The 20976-nt window shown below is 42.9% G+C and overlaps 2 pseudogenes; both read left to right on the top strand.

Annotated features, from left to right (window-relative positions):
* Positions 1 to 407: 407 nt before the first annotated feature.
* LOC127688165 (uncharacterized) lies at positions 408 to 558 on the top strand (annotated as a pseudogene).
* A 2844-nt stretch (positions 559 to 3402) lies between these two features.
* On the top strand, positions 3403 to 3830 carry LOC127687341 (calmodulin-1-like; annotated as a pseudogene).
* Positions 3831 to 20976: the final 17146 nt, after the last annotated feature.

Genomic DNA, 20976 nt, shown 5'->3' with positions numbered 1-20976 from the left:
CATAGGGAGTGGCACTATTAGGATTTGTGGCCTTGTAGTAGGTGTGGCCTAGTTATAGTAGGTGTGGCCTTAGTGGCCTTGTTGTAGTAGGTGTGGCCTTGTTGGAGGAGGTGTGTCACTGTGGAGTTGGGCTTTGAAGTTATATATGTTCAAGATACACTCAGTGAAGCAGTTTCCTTCTGCTGCCTATGGATCAAGATGCAGATCTCAGCTTGTCCAACATCATGTCTGCTTGCACAGAGCTATGTCCCACCATAATGATAATAGACTGAACCTCTGAATCTGTAAGCCAGCCCCAATTAAATGTTTTCCTTTATAAGAGTTGCCTTGGTCATGGTATCTCTTCACAGCAATAGAAACCCTAACTAAGACACGGATTAAATGGTATATTAATAGTATAAATATATATACTTACTTGGCAGGGGAGATACCTGGTTTTCCCAGGGCGAGGCTTATCCATTGCACTCCGGATGTGCTGACCCCTGCGATTTCCCCAAATGCGGGAAACTCGACTGCTTAATTTGTGGTAGTGGGGGACTGCGTTTGCACTCTCCCCTTTAAGAAAAAGAAAAAACTTTAAAAAAATGTTTAAAATAGTATGAATATTATATGTCTGTGATTACCTAGATAATCTGTGATTATTCCATGTGTAATTACTCAGGAAGCACTGTAAACATTTACACACAATTTGAAATGACTCTGTGGCCTTATCCAAGTCCCACTGGGTCAGGTGCAGAATTCAATGACCTCAAAGCATGACAGTTCCTGTAAAGCCACTGTGTGGACAATTTCCATCCTGGCCTTTGATTAGTCCACTCTCCAGCCAAGGAAAAATTTTAGGCATAAATCCTGGTGTTGTTCAACAGCCTACCTACAAAACCCTTACCCAATGGAAATGTTCCGATACCCCAAATTAGGAACTCTCTCCAATTGAGAAACTGGCTAGGGATTAAAAAGTAAATATAGTCAATGTGTTCTATGCCTCTTCCCCTATCCCTCAGCTCTCTCCAACACCTCTCTGGGTCGAGAGAGAGGAGAAGGGGTGGGGGTTGGATAGGATATGAATCATGTTATTCTTGTTCTATTGGTCAAGTGAGCAGCAGATGCACAGTTGTTGGATCTTTCTCCTCTCTCCATGAGGACTGTGATAGACTCCAGCACAGGTAGGGTGTCCTTCAACTGCCTACTGTTGCTGTCCCCTCAGCCCTGCCATATTGGATCTGCCTTACTTACCCTTCAGGTCCTTCCAAGATAACCTGAGTGGGCCTCTCTCCTCGGGCCCAGTCCTCACAGTTGTGGAACTCTGAAGGCTCTTCCCTGAACCCTTGAGCAAATGGTCTTCCCAGCAAAGCACAAAAACCGACCCTCCTTCCCTGAGGGGTGAATCCTTTTCCCTAACCCTCTTCACCCTCACCTGGAACAAATCAAGAGCCACTACTGGCAAATGCCAGTTCCCTAATCTCTTAGCAAGTGTCACATAGTTGTTCCAACATTTAAACGAGGAAGTGGCTACATTTGTCATCTGTCAGGGCTCTGAGGAACAACCGGGAAGTCAGGTCTAGCATCCTGTTATATTAGTCAGACTCAGTTACAAGAGAAAACCACTCACTCAATGCATTTTAATTAGTGGACATGGAGATAAGAAGAGCACTGGAGATGAAGAAGAAACCATCATGGCAGTGTGGCATGCAGAAGTGATGACAGGATATGCCCATCACCAAGAAGCAAAGAAGTTTCCAGGCTCCCGTGAGAAAGGGCCTGTTGCTGCTTTCCTGTTTGGTCAATGGAACACACAGTGGTGTAAAATGTGTTAGCCTAGTCCTCTTGACTTGAGCTTGCTTGAGCTTTGAGGGACTGTGGCAGCTTCAGACACTATATGGCTTTTCAGCTCCTAATCCCTCACTGGCAAAAAAAAAAAAAAAAAAAAAAAAAAAAAAAAAAAAAGCTACCCAATTTCTATGCAGTTTGATTATCTTTAAATAAAGAAATTGCTTGTTCTGGTACGGTCACCATCCTAGTGATTTAGTGATATCCTTGGTATAGAGTCGTCTAATAAGACATTGACTAACTTTGAACTGGACACTAGCCCGGACCAAGAAGATAAAAATGAAACAAATGATCTTTCCATTCAGAAGTCCAGGAAGAACACCATGATTGACCGACCGCCCTATATACACGGTGGCCAACTAACCCTCTTGTAGTAGCAGCCCACAGGAAGAAAACTAACACCAGCCCAGGAACTAACATCCTGTGCCCCTGAATCTGCAACATCCTGCACACCGCTCATTAACAGGGAGACTTAGCAGGGGTTCCAAGTGCCTTGTGCATCACCCTAACCTTAAATATATATTAATTCCTTTATCTCCACTTCTCCACTGAATAGATGAACCACATTTAAACTAGAACAGACCCACTGGCTTTCTCCCTTAGCCCACTACATATAGCTTGAGCACCGAGGCTAAAATTATACTTTAATTCTTTTTTTATTATTTTTATTTGTTATTATATGTAAGTACACTGTAGCTGTCTTCAGACACACCAGAAGGGGGCATCGAATCTTGTTACAGATAGTTGTGAGCCACCATGTGGTTGCTGAAATTTGAACTTAGGACCTTTGGAAAAACAGACAGTGCTCTTAACCGCTGAGCATTCTCTCCAGCCCCTTAATTTTTTAAAAATGGAATTTACACATATATTTATAATCTTTAACAACTAATGGCAAATAACAAATTACTTAAACAGTATGAAGTAAGAGGGAAAAAGGCAAGATTACTTTAAAAGTTGTTTTCCATGCTGGGAGGTGAGCCTGGGGCCTTGGGCATACAGACAAGGCTGCAGCGCTGGCCTTTACCCCCAGTCCTTGGGCCCCTGAGTTGTTGGATCACACACGCATGCTCTTAATGTCCATCAAGATGTTGTTGTTGTTGTTTGGGTTTTTTTTTTTTTAATTATTTATTTCATGTATGTGAGTACACTGTCGCTGTCTTCAGACACACCAGAAGAGGGCATCGAATCCCATTACAGATGGTTATGAGCCACCATGTGGTTGCTGGGAATTGAACTCAGGACCTCTGGAAGAGCAGTCAGTGCTCTTAACCGTTGAGCCAGCTCTCCAGCCCACAAGTTTTTTTCAATACATATTATGCGACACTATATTTAAAACATGTATAAATTTCTGGGAATGGTGGTACACACCTTTAATACCAGAACTCAGGAGGCAGAGGCAGGAGGATCGAATCGTTGTCAAGCCTGAGGCCAGCGTGGTCTATATAACACGTAGCAGGTGAGCCAGGGTAACACAGTGAGACCTCATGTCCAAAAAGAAAAAAAAACAAGTCCAAGTGGAGCAAGTGAGTAGAGCAGTTGTCTGGTCACATCTTGGAAACCCGTAGCCCTTGCAGTATGGCTGACCAACTGACTGAAGAGCAGATTGCAGCATTCAAAGACGCTTTCTCAGCGTTTGACAAGGGTGGGGATGGGATAACAACAGATGAGATCCCTGGGGCAGAACCCCACAGAAGCAGAGCTGCAGGACATGATCAGTGAAGTAGATGCGGATGGTAATGGCACAATTGACTTCCCTGAATTTCTGACAATGATGGCAAGAAAAAATGAAAGACACAGACAGTGAAGAAGAAATTAGAGAAGCATGCTGTGTGCCTGATAAGGGTGGCAATGGCTGTATTAGTGCAGCAGAGCTTCGCCACGCGATGACAAACCTTGGAGAGAAGTTAACAGATGAAGAAGTTGAAATGATCAGGGAAGCAGATGCTGATGGGGACGATCAGGTAAACTATGAAGAGTTTGTACAAATGATGACAGCAAAGTGAAGACACTGTACAGAATGTGTTGAATTTCTTGGACAGAGTTGTTTATTTGCCTTTTCTTTGTAACTTATCTATAAAAGGCCCCCCCACTGTCAAAAATATGCATATATAGTAATTAGGACTTCCTTCCTCCATGTTTTCTTCCCTTATCTTACTGTCATTGTCCTTAAACCTTACTTTAGAGAACTGATTAAGTAACCTGTTGCATGTGGCTTTTAGGAACTGTCAGCGTGTTATTGTTGAAGTGTGGAGCTGTAACTCTGCATGGACTGTGGACAGTCAAGAATATGTCCTTAAAAGTTGCACTATTGCAAAACAGGTGTTTTATCCAGGTACTCAGACACTATTTTTTTGTACCGCTGGTATTGTACCAGAAACATTTTCTTTTATTGTTTTTTGCTTTTTAAACTTTGTCTAGCCGCTTAAAGAAAATCTGCTTAGAGCACAATTTGCCTCAAATCCATTCCAAGTTGTATATTTTGTTTTCCAATAAAACAATTACAATTTAAAAAAAAAGTTGGCCAACATGTCTAAGGTTGATTTAAAAAGCAATATATTCTTCTGTCTCCTCCTCACGGGGGTTGTTTGTGAATGACAGAAAGGCAGAAGACTCCTGAGTAAGGCAAAGGTTGGCATGGTACAAAGTAGGCGAGTAATAGAAAGTATGTGGGCCTGGAGTCAGACAGACTAGCTCTGTAACTGCAAACCGGTGTGTTATATTTTCTAAGGCTGTTTCTTAGTCCATAGCATGGCACCATATTAGTCAGCTTTCTATTATTTTTACAAGACACACGAGCTCATAGTTCAGGAGGTTTGAGCCACTAGTTGATTATTTTCCTTTGTCTTTGACAAAAAGAAAAGCAGCAGACAGAAGAAATAACCTTCTGAAAATCTTTACACATCTAACCAAGGATTAATGTACAGAATCTATAAAGAACTGGAAAAGTAAAATAAAATAAGCACTTGCTTCAGACAAGCCGGAGCATGAAAGAAATTGGTGACTGATGATTTAGTTAAATGGGGAAAACCAAACCATCCCATCTTTGTTTCTGATCATGACTAAGGCATCTCTCACTTGTAGGATGTACAGAAAAACTAGTTTTAGTTTCTCCCAGCATAGCCTGGGGGGTTTAGCCAGCTGTGCTTGAAAACCAACACTTTGAAGCATTGCAGAGGGTTACCAATAAGATATATTTATTTTTCTCTCAAATTCATTAAAAGGGAGACCCAATGTCTTGGTTGAGGAAAGAGCTGACCCTCTACTAAATTTACAGCAGAAAGCTCCTTTCAGCCCAACCCAGAGTTTCTAGAATCAAAGGGAAATACAAGGCCAAGGCTTTTGTAGATAACAAATTGGTTCAGTCAAGGAAAGACTGCAGATCTGACAAGGGAAAAATGGTATGCTCAAGAGAAGATGAATTTACACCATATTTCATTATAGAAGACCACACTGGAAGAAAAATGACTTCATTACTCCTATTCTAGGGGCCCCAGCAAGGCTAAGGATAAAGGGAAAAGTCACTAGGAGTGACTTCCTCTCAAACAAGTTGAATCCATCAATCCCAGGCAACTTCAGAGAGGTACAGGAAGTCACAGCTGACAGTGGGGGGAGTCACAATTATCAAGACCTTATTAGCTATTGCCCTGGAGTTAAAGGGGGTCATTTGCCTCCAGAGGGTAGCCATCAATTGCTTTATATGGGCTACAACTTCTAAGGCCAAAGTCAAGGTACAGTGATGGGAAATTGGGTTAGGCATCATAAATCCTCCAGCACAGATTCTTCCTATCTGAACAAGGGTGCTATAAAGCACCAGCCCAAAGACAGCTGGCAGGAAATACATCAGAATCTCACGCCACAGAGAACTTTCTGATGGATAACGCAGTCCGACACAATAACCTACAGCACTAAGCTTTTTCTACTTGTCGAAAAGAAATGAGTTCACCCTAGCCCGATGCATGTGGTTGAATTTTTTTTAGAGATTTCAGTTTTCTTTATTCTTGATAATTTCACACAGGTAGATAAAGAAGAGTGAGCACATCTATCCCCATTCCCTACCCCATCACCCCAACACTCCCCAACCCAACTTCACGTCCTTTTTTTGGGGGAGGGGGGTCCCAATAAATCCAGTTTGAGCCACCCATATGTGCATGGGTGTGGCAGTTTATTCTTTACGGCAGCAAGTGCTCATCCAAAAAAAAAAAAAAAGTAGAAAAACGCCTTGCAGAAGAAAAGTTCTCTCATTTCTCTTCTTCTCGCTACACCTCAGGAAAATCCATGCCCTAAACCAATGGAAAATGAGTCCAAAGGCCCAGATGCTGTGAGGTTGACAACTTCTGTGGGGAACAGCCAATGAATGGTTGTTTCTGTCTTGTGGGGTGGGGGCTATTTTGTTTTGTTTCAATGTGGGATACTTTCTTTCGTCTTTGTAACTAAATTGAGGTGGAAAACACCAAAAAATATTATAGATAAGCTGGGTATGGCGCCACACCCCTGTAACCCTGGCACTCCTCTTAGACCTCGAGTTGTTGCAGAGTGTCGGGAGGATCCCTGTGATAAGAATCACAGAAGCCAGAGGCCTCAAGGCAGACCAGTGAGTCATTGCCTTGAACCTTTACAAGTAAAACTGCTTGGGTTGAACCATACTCTGCATGACTCACTGAGACACACTGCTGCTTCCACTGGGAGATTCTTTTGTTTGGTTGGTTGATTGGGATTTTTTTTGGGGGGGGGAGGGAGAGTGCAAAGATGGAGGGCAGAGTGGAAGGTATGGGAGATGAGTTGGATTGAGGTACATGATGTGAAATTCACAAAGAGTTAATAAAAAGTTTTAAAGGGTGACAGAGCATGGTGGCAAACACCTTTTTTCCCAGTACTTGAGAGACAGGCAGATCTCTGAGTTCAAGGCCAGCCTGGTCTGTTGAGAAAGTTCCAGGATAGCCAAGGCAAAAAAAGAAAGAAAGAAAGGAAAGAAAGAAAGGAAAGAAAGAAAAGAAAAGAAAAGAAAAGAAAAAAAGTCTTATAAAAGCAAAAAACAACAAAAAGGTCTAAAGGCAGTAACTAAAAAGACACTCAACACCTCTACTATACAAACAGGCAAACAGGCAAAAAGAAAAATGTAAAAGTAGTTCCTATTTGGCAATTGAGATAGCACATACCTTTGATTCCAGCACTTGGGATTTTTATCCCAGAGGTGGACAGATGTTGGCGAGCTCACAGTCAGCCCAGTCTACAAAGCTTGTTTCAGACCAGCCAAAACCATAGATGGTGGTTTTAAAACTCTAATGTGGAGGGCAGTCATCAAAACACCAATCGGGGGAGAATAAAGCAGGAGATCACTGAACCTTAGACACCAGGCCACCCTAGGCATTGTAACAAGAAAAGGAAAGAGAAGGCCAAGAGGCTGGGAGGGAGGAAAAGAATGATAACCTTCAGAAAAACACATATGTCACAAAGCAAAAGTCTAGAGATGGGGGATGTCCGTGTGGCCCGGCTACACCACTCCTCCATATAGAACAGAAGCAAGCTGAGTCAGGACACCACATGGGTACTGTACGTTGGCTGTACTGTTCATAATAGTCAATAAGAAACAAAGCCAATGCCCATCAACAGACATGAACAAACAAAATGCACTATATATACGGAGTTTCATTCACCCACAAAGAAGAAGGAAATTAAGTCATTTGCAGAGAAAACTGGAGATTGTCATATTGTCATACTAAGCAAATTGTTAGACTAAAAAAACTATTGCTTGTTTTTATTCATACACAAAATCTAAATTTAAGAGAGAGAGAGAGAGAGAGAGAGAGAGTAGCTAGTCTGACCAAGCCTGCTCAGTCAGTCAACAGGTTCTCCAGCACAGACAAATAGACAACATTGTAGCAGGACCCCAGTCAATTAATTCTGAGACGGAAGGCAGGTTTAATATTTTCCAATCCACTTTTAAACCATTTTAATTACATGCAAGCATTAAAAGCAACAGTAGTACAATGACGATCAAGCAGGACAATAAACACAAAATAGTCAAGGCAATAAGCAAAGTCCCACGATTACTCCACAGTGACAGTTGTTTCCAAGGGTCTGTCAGAATGACGAATAGCTGAGCCCACTTCCTTGTCCAATCCCAAAATCTTGCCTGAAGCCTACTTCCTTTGTTCCACCCTAATATTAAAATTCCTACCTTAACCTATTGTAGCCTAACGTTAGATTCTTGACTGAAGCCCATTTCCTTGGCCTTGGCCAAAGTCAAGTGCCTCAGCCAATGTCAGACTCCTTCCAGGTGTCACAGCACCCCTATAAGGCTCTTTACCCTAGTCATTACAGGAAAGTAGAAGGTATTTAGGAATATGAAGAGAAACAGCAAGGAGACAGAAGACATGGAGGAGAAGACGTGGAGGAGGCAGTCAAATTGACCCAAGTACAGCGAGTGATGTATATGTGAAAATGTCATAGTGAAGCTCAGCATTTTATATGATAACAAAATTAATTCGGTTTTTTTTTTTTAAGAATGTTAAACTAAGCCAGGCGGTAGTGACGCACGCCTTTAATCCCAGCACTTAGGAGGCAGAGGCAGGCGGATTTCTGAGTTGGAGACCAGCCTGGTCTACAGAGTTGAGTTCCAGGACAGCCAGGCCTATACAGAAACCCTGTCTCGGAATGTTAAGCTAGAGGCATGGCTAGTGGTTAAGAGCTGACTCCTCTTCTAGAGGGCCTCGCCTTAAGTTCCACATGGCAGTTTACAATCTGTAACTCCAGTTAAAGGGGATCTGACACCTTCTGAGAGCATTGTATACACTGGTAAACAGACAAAAATGCAGGCAACACTGACCAAAAAATAAAAACAAATCTCAAGAAATGTTTTAAAGAAAAGAATAGCCGGGCAGTGGTGGTGCACGCCTGTAATACCAGCACTCTGGGAGGCAGAGGCAGTCAGATTTCTGAGTTTGAGGCCAGCCTGGTCTACAGAGTGAGTTCCAGGACAGCCAGGGCTACACAGAGAAACCCTGTCTCAAAAAAAAAGAAGAAAGAAAGAAAAGAAAGAAAGAAAGAAAGAAAGAAAGAAAGAAAGAAAGAAAGAAAGAAAGAAAGAAAGAAAGAAAGAAAGAAAGAAAGAAAGAGAATAAAAAGCAGTTCCTGTGAGTCAGAAGCAAGGCTTAGAGGAGCCCTTCACCCAAGGTTTCATAAAAGTGCATTTGACATGTCAATTAGATCCTTGTTCCCACCAGGGATTTGGCCTCCAGTGAGAAAGCTCCTCCTGGCTTATTCAGGTTTTTGGCAGAAACAATTGCCTTGGGGCTGTATGAGTGTCAGCTTTGGAAACCAACCCTTAGCTCTAGAGGCAGCTTGCAGTTCACTTGGCTTCTCTCTATATTTGCGTCTCTGTGTCTTTGCCTGTCCATCCGTCTGTCTGTCTCTGTCTGTCCATCTCTTCTTTGTCTGTCCATCTGTCTGTCTCTGTCCCTGTTCATCCATCTGCCCATCCCTCCCTTTCTCCACCTCCCCTTCACCCTCTCTTCTCTCTCATTCTCTCCTTCCCTCTTTCCTCCTCCTCTCTTTGGAATCACAAGCAAAATAATATAATCACAAGAATGTCATCCCGTTGTCCAGAAACAAAGCACAAGTCTTGCCCACTTATGGGAGTGGGGACACTAAAGGACATTATTCCACCAGGTAGAGGAGGTCACAGCCACCTCAGATTTAGCACCACTGCATGAGAATGCCAGCTCCCCCTTCCCATCCTAAATTACATCCTAACCTCTACTAATCTGAAAGGCAACAAAAGATAGTTTGCTTTTATAGCATTCTCTCACTACTAATGAAACTAACCACTTTAAAAAAAAATAGAGGCAGGGACTCAGTTGCAAAAGTACCACAATTACATAGAATAGCCCGAAACTCACCAGGCTGGCCCAGAACTACATGCTATTCTGCCTCAGCCTCCCAAGTTGCTAGGATTACAGGCATGTGTCACCACACTTAGCCCTAAACACATTTTGATAGTGCATATTTTCTAGTATGTGCTATATTTATATGCACACAGTTGTAAATGTAATATAGTTCAAGTTTTCCTTTCAGGCCCAGGCTCCCAGAAACGTGACTCTGAGATTAGTCATAAGCTTTGGCTCTTTCCCTGACTACTTCATAACTTATTTAAACTCTTTTATGTCTGCCATGTTGTTAGTCTCCTTCTGTCCCTTCTTCCTTCAAATCTCCTCGGTGACTTCCTGCTTGTCTCTCCAAGTTCATCTACCTGCAGGTTTTGTGTCTGTCTCCTTAACAGTCTCTCATCTCATCTCCAGGCTCTCCCCCTTTTATATTCTTCCTATTTCCCAGAATCCTCTCTCTTCCAACCCATGTCCCACCTCCTATTTCCTGCCTCAGCTCATTGGTCATTGGCTTTTTTATTGGCAGTCAATGCTTACACATATTTACAGTGCATATTTTTGGTTTTGTTTTAGTTTTTTCTTGCTTTTTTGAGATCGTGTTTCATGTAGATCAGGCTAGCCTCAAACTTACTTTATGGCTGACTGGCTTTGAACCTTTTTTTTTTTAAGATCTGTTTTTAATTTATACATGGGTGCTTTGCCTGTCTGTAGGTCTGTCTGTGTGACACGTGCACGCCTGGTACCAATGGAGGTCATAAGAGGGTGTCAGGTCCCCAGGAACTGGAGTTACAAACAGTTCTGAGCTGCATTTGGGAGCTTAAAATTTGGCCAGTCCTTTGAAAGAGCAGCCCGAGCACTTAAACCCTGAACCATCTAGCTCTCCAGGCCACGATGTGAACCTCCTATCTTTACCACCCAAGTACTGAATGTTAGGATTATAGGTTTGCAACACCATGCCAGAGCCTGTTTTGCTTTGTGAGAACAGGCTATCCTGATTGGTCAAGTTGCATTTAAAAAAAAAAAATCTCAATAGACATACACAGAAAGACAAGAGGCCTACCAAGAGCTCTCTCCCAACATTGGCCACAAGTTCCACAACACCATGGGCTTTCTATTCTGTGGTTTTTATCTTTACTTCTAGAAATTTCCACATAAATCACTATGCTCCTCTACTGATCACCCTAACTAATCTGATCAAAAGAAACTAGGACCAGACAGGCAGTGGTGGTGCCTGCCTTTAATCCCAGCAGTAGGGAAGCAGAGGCAGGAGGATCTCTGTGAGTTCTACAGAGTTCTGGTCTACAGAGCAAGCTCCAGGACAGCCAAGGCTACATAGCAGAGACCTTGTATAGGGGTATGGGGGGCCTGGGCTGGGAGCAGAATGCTATGGGCTGACCAAAGCTAGTAAGGATGTGGCCAGATGTCATAGTTAGGGTTTCCAGTTGCTGTAACAAAACAGCGTGCCAACAAACAACCTGGGGAAGGGTTCATTTTACCTCACAACTCTCGGGCCACACTCCATTACTGAGGGAATTCAAGACAGGAGCTCCATGGTAGCAGGAACCAAAGCAGAGACCATAGAGGAACACTGCTTACTGGCTTGTCCTCGTGGTTTGCTCAGTTTGCTTTCTTTCTTTTTTTTAAAGATTTATTTATTATTTATACGTAAGTACACTGTAGCTGTTTTCAGACACCAGAAGAGGGCGTCAGATCTTGTTATGGATGGTTGTGAGCCACCATGTGGTTCCTGGGATTTGAACTCAGGACCTTTGGAAGAGCAGTCAGTGCTCTTAACCACTGAGCCATCTCTCCAGCCCTCAGTCTGCTTTCTTACAACTCAGGGCCACATCTGCTCTTCCCCTAGATGCCCTCCCTGGACTGGAGAAGTTTAGGGTAGGGGGCAAGGAATGCTAACCAGGAGGACTCTGCAACAGCTAGGAACTGAGGGATGCTGGGAGAATCTGGAGGCCAGCATCTGCTTTGATATGTCCTGGGTTTGAGACCTAACATCCATCAGACTGTATGGGAAGAACAAGAAAAGTTGGCAGAGGGCTGGTGAGATGGCTCAGCGGATAAGAACACTGACTGCTCTTCCAAAGGTCCTGAGTTCAATCCCAGCAACCACATAGTGACTCACAACCATCCGTAATGAGATCTGATACCCTCTTCTGGTGTGTCTAAAGACAGCTACAGTGTACTTACATATAATAATAAATACATCTTTAAAAAAAAAAGAGAGAGAGAGAGAAGTTGGCAGAGGAATGATGAACACAGACGTGGCCCTAAGATTCTGAACCTACCCAACTTTATCGCATACATCCAGGTGACATGTTTTTTTTAAATTTCTGACCTCTCCACTTGGCCAAAGACATTAATCCAGGCACTGGAGTCACAGACGTCACTGAGGAGGAAGTTGAAAGCAATCTTTCACCCATTAACAACCCCAGTCAGTGAGTTGAGGCAACCTGAATTCCTTCCAGAGTCAAGGTGAGGTTGTGTGTAACATCATCTAAATTTTCACTGCCCTTTCTAGTTAGATGGCTACTTTTATACAGGTAATTACTGGCAAAGAGTGTATACATGATGAATCCATTTTCTTTCTAGGGAGATTGCTTTATCTTGTAGAAATCTCTGTGATCGTCAGAGCACCACATGATCTATCAATGTTATTTCCTTAGCCATCTGAAGGCCTTTTCTAATTGGTGTGTTGTTAGGAGAGACAAGCTAACTGTTGACCTCTACTCAGGAAATGAAAGCTTAGGGCAAAGGGTGACAGTTCCTCCAACAGGGACACAAGGCAAGCTGGTAAGCCCAGAACCTCCAGTTTGGATCCGATATGGAGTGTGATTTCTGTTTTTGAGAAGATTGTTCCAAACTTCTGTAAGTGTCTTTGCCATTAGACAAACTCATTCACCCCATGGAATGATCGAGCAAAGTCACCAAAGCAGGTGTGTGTGCGTAGAATCCAGTAAGCAGTTTTAACACAATGGCAAGTACAGAGGCTGGGCTGTCATCTGCTTTAACCAATAGAATCCTGCTAAGGTAAAGGAAATTAATGTCAAAATCACAGTCACAGCCATATGGAAAGATGTCACACTCAGCGCTTTTACCACTGATGGCTCTGTGATCTTCAAGAAGATATGCACCTGGGCCCTCACTGTCCTCCCTGAAGAAGGATCCAGGTATGCGCTAAACGACACAAGGTTATTACAGCCTTAAGAGCCCAGCACCCCAGTCCTTCTAGATGTTGAAACTGTTCTCTTAATCACCACAAAATCAGTTTCCTCCATCACAACCATTCAAGTTACCCTTTCTCGTCTCAACTCAAAAGCAGGGTTCTCAATCAAGAATCAGATGCAGGCTACCAAAAAGAGAAATGTAAACACCAACCCAGCCACAAACCCTTTGATCTACAATGGTGTCCTGCCTATAAGAAATGCTAGGGCAATGGTGGCACAAGCTTGTGGAAGTAACCCACCAATGACTGGTTTAAGTCCCACTGCATGAGAGGTGGACCCCATACCTGACACTGCTTGGGTGACCAAGAAGCAGGCAGTAGATATCCCAAGAACCTAAGGTAAAACAAAATAGTACTAATCTAGAAGAGTGAGGAGGAGGAAGAAGAAGAAGAGGAGGAGGAGGAGGAGGAAGAAGAAGAAAAGGAGAAGGAGGGGGCTAGTGAGATAGCTCAGAGGTTAAGAACACTCACTGCTCTTCCAAAGGTCCTGAGATCAAATCCCAGTAGCCACATGGTGGCTCACAACCATCTGTAATGAGATCTGACACCCTCTTCTGGTATATCTAAAGGCAGCTACAATGTATTTACATATAATAATAAACAAACCTTAAAAACAAGAATTCTGTTTAAAAAAGAAGAAACAAAAATAATAAATGAAATGTAGTGAAAATGACTCCTAATGTCAGCTATGCACATAGATCGTGCCTTATTCAGCCATCATCAAAGAAACTTCCTTCTGCAGCAGACAGAAACAAACATAGAGACCCACAGCCAGACATGCAGAGTGAGAGGCCTTGGAATACTCGTCCTGAATGGGATGCTCCGTCAAAGCCTTCCCCTCAGAGCTCAGGGAATCCCATAGAAGAGGAGTCAGAGCGTGTCGAAGCCAGATGGGATAAAGGACGCCAAGAAAGCAGCCTCTAAATCAACATGATCCCAGCTCATATGACGTCAGAGGCTGAGGCAGCGTGCTCGGGGCCTGCATAGGTCTGCATCAGGTCCTCTGCAGATATATGATGGCTTCCTATTTAGAGTTTTTATGGGACTCCTGAGTGTGTCAAAAGTCTCAGGAGTCTCAGGAGTCTCAGGAAAAAGCCTGAGAAAAGGTGTAAAAGTCAAAGTTTGTCAAGAGTCTCTGACTCTTGCACCTTCTCTCAGGCTTTTTCCTTCTATTGGTTTGTCCTACCCAACTTTGATGCGATGATTTTTATCTGGTTATATTTTAATTACATATATTTTTAAATGAATGAATGAATGAAAACCTAACTATAGGGTAGATGTTAACTAAACATCTTTTTGGGAGTGAGGCAAAATCATTTTTCTCTATTGAAGTGACACTGGATATATCAGCCACTCCACAACAGGCTTCCTGCTTAGGAGTGGTTGACCAACTTATGATGAACTCCATTTTTTGTGTGTGCTTTTATTTGGATACAGTTTGGTGGTTTGTTTTGTTTGTTTTCTGTTTAGATGTTTTGTTTTCTTGGTTTAGGGAGTTTTATTGTATTGGGGGTTTGTTTGTTGTTTTCTTGGAAAACTTAAAAGTTGGAGGGGGCTGGAAAGTTGGCTCAGCGGTTAAGAGCACTGACTGCTCTTCCAGAGGTCCTGAGTTCAAATCCCAGCAACCATATAGTGACTCACAACCATCCGTAATGAGATCTGATGCCCTCTTCTGGTGTGTCTAAAGACAGCTACAGTGTACTTACATATAATAAATAAATAAATAAATGTTTTTTTTAAAGTTTGGGTGGGAAGGGACAGAGATAGGATTTGGAGGTGGGGACGAATATGATCAAAATATATTTAAACTTAAAATTGTTTTTAAACAATGAAAAATACAGGAAAAACCAGGAAAGAAGTAGCAGGGTTAGGAAAGAAGCCTATGGCTAAAGATAATTAAATGGCCCTGGTCCAGCCTTAAAAATACAATAATAAAATGAGTTTTCTAAATACAAAAAAAAAGAATCAGATTCAGGAAGGATACTTTGTTTTTATATTTCAAACATGCATATATTATATTGACCATATTCTTCTCCCTCATATCCTCTCCCACCCATTAACAAGTAACCTTTGTCCTCTAGGCAATTTTATTTCTGTGTCATCTCAAATAACTATGTAAACACACACGTGAGAGAAAAAATGTTATCAGTCTTCCTGAGACTGGCTTAAGACAGGTTTGTTTTTGTTTTTGTTTTTTGTTTTTTGTTTTTTTTGTTTTTTTTTTTTTTTTACTTACAGAGACTTTCTGTGCCACCCACTTTGACCTACATGGTTAACTCTCATGACCTTGTGCTCAGCCAAATGGTCATTAACCTCGGGGTGGCACAAGCTCGGCAAGGATGCAGGTAAGAGGCCAGAATTAGCGCGAAATTCCTACGCCTCTCCAGCCCAGACTACCATTAGTATACAGAGACCAGTGGTGTCCAGGAAATGCCAAAGAGAATCCCAATTTTTAGAATAGCAATCAGCTATCTTGATCAGTATGCAGAAGGTAGCTGATACGATCTCTCTCTGAGTTAACAACCAAACTGCCTGGTGGGAACAGGTGGTGAGGGATCTAAGTCAGAATTCCATTTGACTGACTTTTGGCTTCATATGTTTTTGTTCTGTTTTTTTGCTTTGTTGTGTTTTTAGTTTCTTTTACACCTTTTTTGAGGGGAGAATATGTCATGGTGCCCACGTGGAGGTCAAAGGATAACCTGTGGGAGTAGCTTCTGTCCTTAACACCATGTGGGTTCCAGGAATTAAGCTCAAGTTGTGAAACTTGCTGTCAAGCATCTTTGCCCACCAAGTCAGCCATCTCTCCAGCCATTCTTTTGCTTTTTGAAACAGGTCCATATCTCAAACAGCCTCAAATTATGTGGCTGAGGATGACCTTGAGTTCTGATCGTTCTGCCTTTATATTCCAAGTGCTGGGATTACAGGCGTGTGTCACAACCCCAACGTGAACCGAGTTTTAAAGAGATCATTCCAAAGTTCACTCATATCAGACTTCTGACTGGGAGGGGAGTGTGAGCTTCCCACGGAGTCCAGGGATGAGCACTTTGCTGAGGGCCCTTTGTGGTAAAAACAAAAACTATATAATTATCAAACTGCAAATGACCCAGAAAGCCAAAACCATGTCACAGACTCATTGCAAAGGCTTCAAGAGTGTGGTTGGAATCTACTAGTCAGTCTGGAAGAGTAATGCTGTAACCTGAAAAGGTTTCAACACCAGTGAGGCCCTGGGGATAGCTATGAGAGGAGGGCATGGTCTGCTCCCTCGGCCAAGAGAAAGATGGGAGGGGCAGGAGTGACAGCTCATCGTACGCACTGTCTTCGCTGGCATTTTCACAGGTCTGCCTTGTAATCACCGTTGCATCACCAGCACCACGCTTTCTGACACATCTGTGTGGTGGCTATTGCCGGGTCCAGCAGAATGATGCGCCTGAGTAACGCCAATGTAGTCTTGAGGTGTCTTGATTGGCAGTATGACAACAGAAGGCATGAGTGGCCTAGCCAGCTCAACAGGCTGTTATCAAAGTTTGTAGTCCCAAGAAGAAGTGTCATTAACCTACCGGTCTGTAATTTTTCTTAAATAAAAGAACTAAACTTTAAACTCTTAGACACTTTTTTTTTAATGATTCATTTATTATTATATGTAAACACAATGTAGCTCTCTTCAGACACCAGAAGAGGGCATTAGATCTCACTACAGATGGTTGTGAGCTACCATGTGGTGGTTGGGACTTGAACTCAGGACCTCTGGAAGAACAGTCAGTGCTCTGAACTGCTGAGTGATCTCTCCAGTCCCTAAACTTGTAGGCCATTGGATCTAACCCACAGATGAGTAAAAACTTAACAGGCTTTAGCAAAGGGGCTATCAGCCAGGGCTAAAGCAACTGCCCTGAGTTCTACACAGCTAGTTCAAAGTAACTATCTCTACATTTGGTTCTTCTATAGAGCTGACACCGAGGTAGAGCAGTAGCCACAGCTCAAGAGATACCATCAGGATTAAGCCTCCAACCTGGCCCAGGCATGGACATCATCTCTGAGTGGAAGTCCTTACCTCACGAGCCTGCTGCAGGTGAAGTAATGAGGAACTACCTTTGCTTCTTAATGCAACCAAGTCAGTTGTATTCTTGAACAAGCTGTTTCCACTTGACAATGATGTGTTTGGTACTTCCTACCTTGTCTTTAAATCCAGGTGACACATCCAAAAGTAAGCATATTATGTCAGAATCATAAGGCCTCCATGAATCAGTCCAAAATAGTTTTTTAGAAGGGACAAGGAGTCTCCGAAACCTCCAGATAGAGGATGCCTCTTTTTGCCAGACCAGTGGGCTAGAATCATTAAAGACTTTGTACTGGATGGTTTTGTGTGTCAACTTGACTCAAGTTAGAGTCATCAGAGAGGAAGGAGCCTCAGCTGAGGAAATGCCTCCATGAGATCCAGCTGTAAGGCATTTCTCAATTAGTGAACAACAGGGAGGGCCCATCCCATTGTGGGTGGAGCCATCCCTGGGCTGCTGGTCCTGGGTTCTATAATAAAGCAGGCTGAGAAAGCCAGGGAAAGCAAACCAGTAAGTAGCACCCTCCATGGCCTCTGCATCAAGTCCTGCTTCTAGGTTCCAGCTCTGCTTGAGTTCCTGTCTTGACTTCTTCCAATGATAGTCTATGGTCTGGAAGTACAAACCAAATAAACCCTTTCCTCCCCAACTTGCTTTTGGCCATGGTATTTTATTGAAGCAATAAAAACCCTAATTAAGACAGAACTCAAGAGTCATTAGGTTGTTGGGACCCAAAGGCATACCCTACATGAGTATCCCTCTTCATCTATCCCTTCCACTCATTAGTAGAATCACTCTACACTTACGAACATTCAAAGTCTAGACACATCAATACCAATCACATATACATGTGGTGTGGTAATTTGAATAGGTTTGCCCCCCCCCCATGGACTCCTGTGTTTGAATGCTCGTTCCACCAGGAGTGGCTTTGTTGGGAGGTGTGGCCTTGTTGGAGTGGGTGTGGCCTTGGAGGTGTGTCACTGTGGGGGTGGGCTTTGAAGTCTCCTATGCTCAAGCTCTGCCGAGTGTGAAATTCCAGTCTCATCCTAGCTGCCTTTGGATCAAGAAGTAGAACTCTCAGCTCCTTCTCCAGCACCACGTCTGCCTGCAGGCCAATATACTTCCTGCCTTGATGATAATGGACTTAACCTCTGAAACTGTTAGCTAGTCCCAGTTAAATGCTTTCTTTGATTAGAGTTGCCTCTGTCATGGTGTCTCTTCACAGCAATAAAACCCTCATCATGACACGTGGAAACTACAATCCTACAGGAAACAGGCCAAAGACCCCCACGCACCAATGGCACATTGATTCCCCTTCTTCACAGTAGATGTCACTTGAATGCCATCAGATGAATTCAGGTGCCTAACTCTCAAAGTTACTCTCAAATAGTGTCTTGAGTAACTATAATAATAATAATTAACAATCATTTTTAGTTGGGCAGTGGTGATGCATGCCTTTAATCCCAGCACTTGGGAGGCAGAGGCAGGCGGATTTCTGAGTTCAAGGCCAGCCTGGTCTACAGAGTGAGTTCCAGGACAGCCAGGGCTATACAGAAAAACCCTGTCTTGAAAAACCAGTATTAATAATAATAATAATAGTAGTAGTAGTAGTAATTTTTAAGTCGCCTTCTGCAAAACACTTACCTTACTCATTCTTACTCGTCTTTCTCAGGAAAGCTCAGATCAAAGTAAATGGGAAGAGAGGGCAAAGGCTTGGAGAGAATTCAAGCTTTGCTTTCTTTGAGCTCTAAATGCTATTTGTAGTCACCTGAGTGAGCTTCCGGGATCTGCAGAACCCCCAAAGGTCTGCACTGAACTGCCACTAACACTATTGCTGCCTTGAGGATTCTTCAGCTGAGCAGCCACTCCCTGAGTCCAGGTCTGTGAAGTCTGCTCTCACCCTGTCCGCAATCCGTCTTTCACCGGCCCTGTTTCGTGAGCAACAATGTATCATTTAGACATCCTGTTTCCTCCCTACTTTTCACTAACCCACACGGCCCCTAATCAACCGGCAGCATAGTGGGGACTCTGTTTCCCTAACCCCTATACTTGGACAGCATGTACTTCTAGATCTTAGAACGTTGTCTCAATTTCAAACCTGCCTGGTGGGGCACCATTACCTTCCTCCTCACGGTGACCATCTGTCAACATCCCATCTTATCAGGAGGGCTGAGAAGCAGCTGAGATTTTATCCTAAGCTAAGCAAGCTAAGACATTAGCCTGATGCTGGCAGAAAACATGAACTGCTGGTATTGCAGACAAAGGACTTTGTTATAGCAGTTTCCAAAGTATTAAGCTGTTCTTGTTCTGGTTCCCACAACCCAGTTCCCACAGGGCCGTACAAATAACCAGATTATTATCTTTACAATGAGTTGCGTACAGCTCAGGGCTCCTCTCCTGTCTTTCATGAAGGCCTTTGCTCTAAAAGAGATTACCTTTTATCCTCCTAAGCTCTGAGCAAACCTGCCCTTTACTCTGAAGGGAAACACTGGCTGTTTCTCCATCTTCCCTATTTATATCTATATATGTTATAGTCTGGAGGCAATCAGTACCTCTCCCTGTTTGAGACAGATATACAGAAAGACAAGCAGGCATGGAGAACCGTCTAACGAATCTTGAAGTAAAGGAAGTGGAAGTGAACTCCCCGTTTGTTATTTAGACACTTGTACCAGTTGGTGAGAACCTATCTCCCTGAACCTTCCCATTGCCTGCACTCCTTTCTCCTTTTAACTTATAACCCGTCTTAGATTCCTATGAGAATAACTGTATCCTGTGTGAGGCCAGCTTATAACCCATCTCAAATTCCTATGAGGGTAACTGTATCCCATGTGAGGCCAGTCATCTGCTACACAAAGGCAATTTAATAGCAAAGACTGAGCATAATTAAAGATTTCTGATTGGATGGTCACTTAGGGAACCTTGTACCTGTCTAAAAAGGAATGATTCTCACCTTCTATCTTTAACTTGCTAGGGGGACGTGAGACACCCTCTTGTCAGCAGTTCTTAATGGGCAAAAATGAGCATTAACTGAACAAGTCCTAAGCTAAATGTTCACATTCATCTTTTAGTCCGAACACACCCAACTTTTAGCTATTTTATACCAAAGTATAAGCTATATATTATCCTTACCAGCCAAGCTAACTGTGATGAGAGGTACTTTTGATAAATACTAAAAGTCTACATATTACCTGAAACTTTGAGATTGAAAAAACACTTAAAAGAATATTGGCAGTATTCAGGATCAAAAAAATACTTATAAAAATTAGCAAAAAGCCAGGCAGTGGTGGCGCACGCCTGTAATCCCAGCACTCTGGGAGGCAGAGGCAGGCGGATTTCTGAGTTCAAGGCCAGCCTGATCTACAGAGTGAGTTCCAGGACAGCCAGGGCTATACAGAGAAACCCTGTCTCGAAAAAAAACCAAAAAATCCAAAAGGCCAAAAAAAAAAAAAAAAAAAAATTGCAAAACTTGGGGTTGGAGAGATGGCTCAGAGGTTAAGAGCACTGACTGCTCTTCCAGAGGACTCAGGTTCAATTCCCAGCACCCACATGACAGCTCACAACTGTCTGTAACTCCCAAAATCTGACACCTTCTCACACATAGCTTTAGACAAAACATCAATGCACATCAAATAAATATTTTTTTTTAATTAGCAAAACCTTGCCAAGCACGGTATGGCGTGTGCCTTTAATCTTAGCACTTGAGAGGCAGGTGGTTCTCTGTGAGTTCAAGGCCAGCCTGGTCTACAAAAAGAGTTCCAGGACAGCCAGAGCTGTTAACACAGAGAAACCCTGTCTCAAAAACCAGGGGAAAAAAAATAGCAAAACTTATGCCAGAAGACATCTTAAAATCCATAGTGCCTTTTCTAATTACTACAACTTTTTGTTCAGAGACATGATAAAATAGTTGCTGCAAACCCAGTCCCCAGTAACCAACCACAAGACAACTGCTTGATCAATATTTAACCATAAAAGAGACTGC

Source organism: Apodemus sylvaticus, chromosome 6 (assembly GCF_947179515.1).
Source record: "Apodemus sylvaticus chromosome 6, mApoSyl1.1, whole genome shotgun sequence".
NCBI lineage: Eukaryota > Metazoa > Chordata > Mammalia > Rodentia > Muridae > Apodemus > Apodemus sylvaticus.
This window is presented reverse-complemented; position numbering and strand designations above follow the sequence as displayed.